Source organism: Salmo salar, chromosome 26, assembly GCF_965601325.2.
Source record: "Salmo salar chromosome 26, fSalSal1, whole genome shotgun sequence".
NCBI classification, from domain to species: Eukaryota; Metazoa; Chordata; class Actinopteri; order Salmoniformes; family Salmonidae; genus Salmo; species Salmo salar.
Genome location: NC_138316.1, coordinates 46,080,269 through 46,086,268, shown reverse-complemented (window position 1 = coordinate 46,086,268; position 6,000 = coordinate 46,080,269).

The window sequence follows — 6,000 nt, the reverse complement described above, 5'->3', positions numbered from 1 at the left end:
CAGGATGGTCCTGTTAGACTATAGGATGGTCCTGTTAGACTACAGGATGGTCCTGTTAGACTATAGGATGGTCATGTTAGACTAGAGGATGGTCCTGTTAGACTATAGGATGGTCCTGTTAGACTACAGCAGAAGGATGGTCCTGTTAGACTACAGGATGGTCCTGTTAGACTACAGCAGAAGGATGGTCCTGTTAGACTGCAGGATGGTCCTGTTAGACTATAGGATGGTCCTATTAGACTACAGGATGGTCCTGTTAGACTATAGGATGGTCCTGTTAGACTATAGGATGGTCCTGTTAGACTATAGGATGGTCCTGTTAGACTACAGGATGGTCCTGTTAGACTACAGGATGGTCCTGTTAGACTACAGGATGGTCCTGTTAGAGTACAGGATGGTCCTGTTAGACTATAGGATGGTCCTGTTAGACTATAGGATGGTCCTGTTAGACTATAGGATGGTCCTGTTAGACTACAGGATGGTCCTGTTAGACTACAGGATGGTCCTGTTAGACTATAGGATGGTCCTGTTAGACTATAGGATGGTCCTGTTAGACTATAGGATGGTCCTGTTAGACTGCAGGATGGTCCTGTTAGACTACAGGATGGTCATGTTAGACTATAGGATGGTCCTGTTAGACTACAGGATGGTCCTGTTAGACTGCAGGATGGTCCTGTTAGACTATAGGATGGTCCTGTTAGACTATAGGATGGTCCTGTTAGACTACAGGATGGTCCTGTTAGACTATAGGATGGTCCTGTTAGACTATAGGATGGTCCTGTTAGACTACAGGATGGTCCTGTTAGACTATAGGATGGTCCTGTTAGACTATAGGATGGTCCTGTTAGACTACAGGATGGTCCTGTTAGACTATAGGATGGTCCTGTTAGACTACAGGATGGTCCTGTTAGACTATAGGATGGTCCTGTTAGACTACAGGATGGTCATGTTAGACTATAGGATGGTCCTGTTAGACTATAGGATGGTCCTGTTAGACTATAGGATGGTCATGTTAGACTATAGGATGGTCCTGTTAGACTATAGGATGGTCCTGTTAGACTACAGGATGGTCCTGTTAGACTATAGGATGGTCCTGTTAGACTATAGGATGGTCCTGTTAGACTATAGGATGGTCCTGTTAGACTACAGGATGGTCATGTTAGACTACAGGATGGTCCTGTTAGACTACAGGATGGTCATGTTAGACTACAGGATGGTCCTGTTAGACTGCAGGATGGTCCTGTTAGACTATAGGATGGTCCTGTTAGACTGCAGGATGGTCCTGTTAGACTATAGGATGGTCCTGTTAGACTACATCAGTAGGATGGTCCTGTTAGACTATAGGATGGTCCTGTTAGACTACAGCAGAAGGATGGTCCTGTTAGACTACAGGATGGTCCTGTTAGACTACAGGATGGTCCTGTTAGACTATAGGATGGTCCTGTTAGACTACAGGATGGTCCTGTTAGACTACAGGATGGTCCTGTTAGACTATAGGATGGTCCTGTTAGACTATAGGATGGTCCTGTTAGACTATAGGATGGTCCTGTTAGACTACAGGATGGTCATGTTAGACTATAGGATGGTCCTGTTAGACTACAGGATGGTCATGTTAGACTGCAGGATGGTCCTGTTAGACTACAGGATGGTCATGTTAGACTATAGGATGGTCCTGTTAGACTACAGGATGGTCCTGTTAGACTACAGGATGGTCATGTTAGACTATAGGATGGTCCTGTTAGACTATAGGATGGTCCTGTTAGACTATAGGATGGTCCTGTTAGACTACAGGATGGTCCTGTTAGACTATAGGATGGTCCTGTTAGACTATAGGATGGTCCTGTTAGACTGCAGGATGGTCCTGTTAGACTACAGGATGGTCCTGTTAGACTATAGGATGGTCCTGTTAGACTATAGGATGGTCCTGTTAGACTACATCAGTAGGATGGTCCTGTTAGACTACAGGATGGTCCTGTTAGACTACAGGATGGTCCTGGTAGACTATAGGATGGTCCTGTTAGACTACAGGATGGTCCTGGTAGACTATAGGATGGTCCTGTTAGACTATAGGATGGTACTGTTAGACTATAGGATGGTCCTGTTAGACTACACGATGGTCCTGTTAGACTACAGGATGGTCCTGTTAGACAACAGGATGGTCATGTTAGACTATAGGATGGTCCTGTTAGACTATAGGATGGTCCTGTTAGACTACAGGATGGTCCTGTTAGACTACAGGATGGTCCTGTTAGACTACATCAGTAGGATGGTCCTGTTAGACTATAGGATGGTCCTGTTAGACTGCAGGATGGTCATGTTAGACTATAGGATGGTCCTGTTAGACTACATCAGTAGGATGGTCCTGTTAGACTACAGGATGGTCCTGGTAGACTATAGGATGGTCCTGTTAGACTATAGGATGGTCCTGTTAGACTGCAGGATGGTCCTGTTAGACTATAGGATGGTCCTGTTAGACTATAGGATGGTCCTGTTAGACTATAGGATGGTCCTGTTAGACTACAGGATGGTCCTGTTAGACTACAGGATGGTCCTGTTAGACTATAGGATGGTCCTGTTAGACTATAGGATGGTCCTGAGAGACTACAGGATGGTCATGTTAGACTACAGGATGGTCCTGTTAGACTATAGGATGGTCCTGTTAGACTATAGGATGGTCCTGTTAGACTACAGGATGGTCCTGTTAGACTACAGGATGGTCCTGTTAGACTATAGGATGGTCATGTTAGACTATAGGATGGTCCTGTTAGACTACAGGATGGTCCTGTTAGACTACAGGATGGTCCTGTTAGACTATAGGATGGTCCTGTTAGACTACAGGATGGTCCTGTTAGACTATAGGATGGTCCTGTTAGACTATAGGATGGTCCTGTTAGACTACAGGATGGTCATGTTAGACTATAGGATGGTCCTGTTAGACTATAGGATGGTCCTGTTAGACTACAGGATGGTCCTGTTAGACTATAGGATGGTCCTGTTAGACTGCAGGATGGTCCTGTTAGACTGCAGGATGGTCCTGTTAGACTACAGGATGGTCCTGTTAGACTACAGGATGGTCATGTTAGACTACAGGATGGTCATGTTAGACTGCAGGATTGTCCTGTTAGACTACAGGATGGTCATGTTAGACTATTGGATGGTCCTGTTAGACTACAGGATGGTCATGTTAGACTATAGGATTGTCCTGTTAGACTATAGGATGGTCATGTTAGACTATAGGATGGTCCTGTTAGACTATAGGATGGTCCTGTTAGACTATAGGATGGTCCTGTTAGACTACAGGATGGTCCTGTTAGACTATAGGATGGTCCTGTTAGACTACAGGATGGTCCTGTTAGACTATAGGATGGTCCTGTTAGACTACAGGATGGTCCTGTTAGACTATAGGATGGTCCTGTTAGACTACAGGATGGTCCTGTTAGACTATAGGATGGTCCTGTTAGACTACAGGATGGTCCTGTTAGACTACAGGATGGTCCTGTTAGACTACAGGATGGTCCTGTTAGACTATAGGATAGTCCTGTTAGACTATAGGATGGTCCTGTTAGACTATAGGATGGTCCTGTTAGACTATAGGATGGTCCTGGTAGACTATAGGATGGTCCTGTTAGACTACAGGATGTTCCTGTTAGACTATAGGATGGTCCTGTTAGACTACAGGATGGTCCTGTTAGACTATAGGATGGTCCTGTTAGACTATAGGATGGTCCTGTTAGACTATAGGATGGTCCTGTTAGACTACAGGATGGTCCTGTTAGACTACAGGATGGTCCTGTTAGACTACAGGATGGTCCTGTTAGACTATAGGATGGTACTGTTAGACTACAGGATGGTCCTGTTAGACTACAGGATGGTCCTGTTAGACTATAGGATGGTCATGTTAGACTATAGGATGGTCATGTTAGACTATAGGATGGTCCTGTTAGACTGCAGGATGGTCCTGTTAGACTACAGGATGGTCATGTTAGACTATAGGATGGTCCTGTTAGACTACAGGATGGTCCTGTTAGACTACAGGATGGTCCTGTTAGACTATAGGATGGTCCTGTTAGACTATAGGATGGTCCTGAGAGACTACAGGATGGTCATGTTAGACTACAGGATGGTCCTGTTAGACTATAGGATGGTCCTGTTAGACTATAGGATGGTCCTGTTAGACTACAGGATGGTCCTGTTAGACTACAGGATGGTCCTGTTAGACTATAGGATGGTCATGTTAGACTATAGGATGGTCCTGTTAGACTACAGGATGGTCCTGTTAGACTACAGGATGGTCCTGTTAGACTATAGGATGGTCCTGTTAGACTACAGGATGGTCCTGTTAGACTATAGGATGGTCCTGTTAGACTATAGGATGGTCCTGTTAGACTACAGGATGGTCATGTTAGACTATAGGATGGTCCTGTTAGACTATAGGATGGTCCTGTTAGACTACAGGATGGTCCTGTTAGACTATAGGATGGTCCTGTTAAACTGCAGGATGGTCCTGTTAGACTGCAGGATGGTCCTGTTAGACTATAGGATGGTCCTGTTAGACTACAGGATGGTCATGTTAGACTACAGGATGGTCCTGTTAGACTATAGGATGGTCCTGTTAGACTATAGGATGGTCCTGTTAGACTATAGGATGGTCCTGTTAGACTACAGGATGGTCCTGTTAGACTATAGGATGGTCCTGTTAGACTACAGGATGGTCCTGTTAGACTATAGGATGGTCCTGTTAGACTACAGGATGGTCCTGTTAGACTATAGGATGGTCCTGTTAGACTACAGGATGGTCCTGTTAGACTACAGGATGGTCCTGTTAGACTACAGGATGGTCCTGTTAGACTATAGGATAGTCCTGTTAGACTATAGGATGGTCCTGTTAGACTATAGGATGGTCCTGTTAGACTACAGGATGGTCCTGTTAGACTATAGGATGGTACTGTTAGACTACAGGATGGTCCTGTTAGACTATAGGATGGTCATGTTAGACTATAGGATGGTCATGTTAGACTATAGGATGGTCCTGTTAGACTGCAGGATGGTCCTGTTAGACTACAGGATGGTCATGTTAGACTACAGGATGGTCCTGTTAGAATATAGGATGGTCCTGTTAGACTATAGGATGGTCCTGTTAGACTATAGGATGGTCCTGTTAGACTATAGGATGGTCCTGTTAGACTATAGGATGGTCCTGTTAGACTATAGGATGGTCATGTTAGACTACAGGATGGTCCTGTTAGACTATAGGATGGTCCTGTTAGACTACAGGATGGTCCTGTTAGACTATAGGATGGTCCTGTTAGACTATAGGATGGTCCTGTTAGACTACAGTATGGTCCTGTTAGACTATAGGATGGTCATGTTAGACTATAGGATGGTCCTGTTAGACTACAGGATGGTCCTGTTAGACTATAGGATGGTCCTGTTAGACTATAGGATGGTCCTGTTAGACTACAGGATGGTCCTGTTAGACTACAGGATGGTCCTGTTAGACTATAGGATGGTCCTGTTAGACTATAGGATGGTCCTGTTAGACTACAGGATGGTCATGTTAGACTACAGGATGGTCCTGTTAGACTGCAGGATGGTCCTGGTAGACTATAGGATGGTCCTGTTAGACTACATCAGTAGGATGGTCCTGTTAGACTACAGGATGGTACTGTTAGACTGCAGGATGGTCCTGTTAGACTACAGGATGGTCCTGTTAGACTACAGGATGGTCCTGTTAGACTATAGGATGGTCCTGTTAGACTATAGGATGGTCCTGTTAGACTACAGGATGGTCCTGTTAGACTACAGGATGGTCCTGTTAGACTATAGGATGGTCCTGTTAGACTATAGGATGGTCCTGTTAGACTACAGGATGGTCCTGTTAGACTATAGGATGGTCCTGTTAGACTACAGGATGGTCCTGTTAGACTATAGGATGGTCCTGTTAGACTACAGGATGGTCCTGTTAGACTACAGGATGGTCCTGTTAGACTACAGGATGGT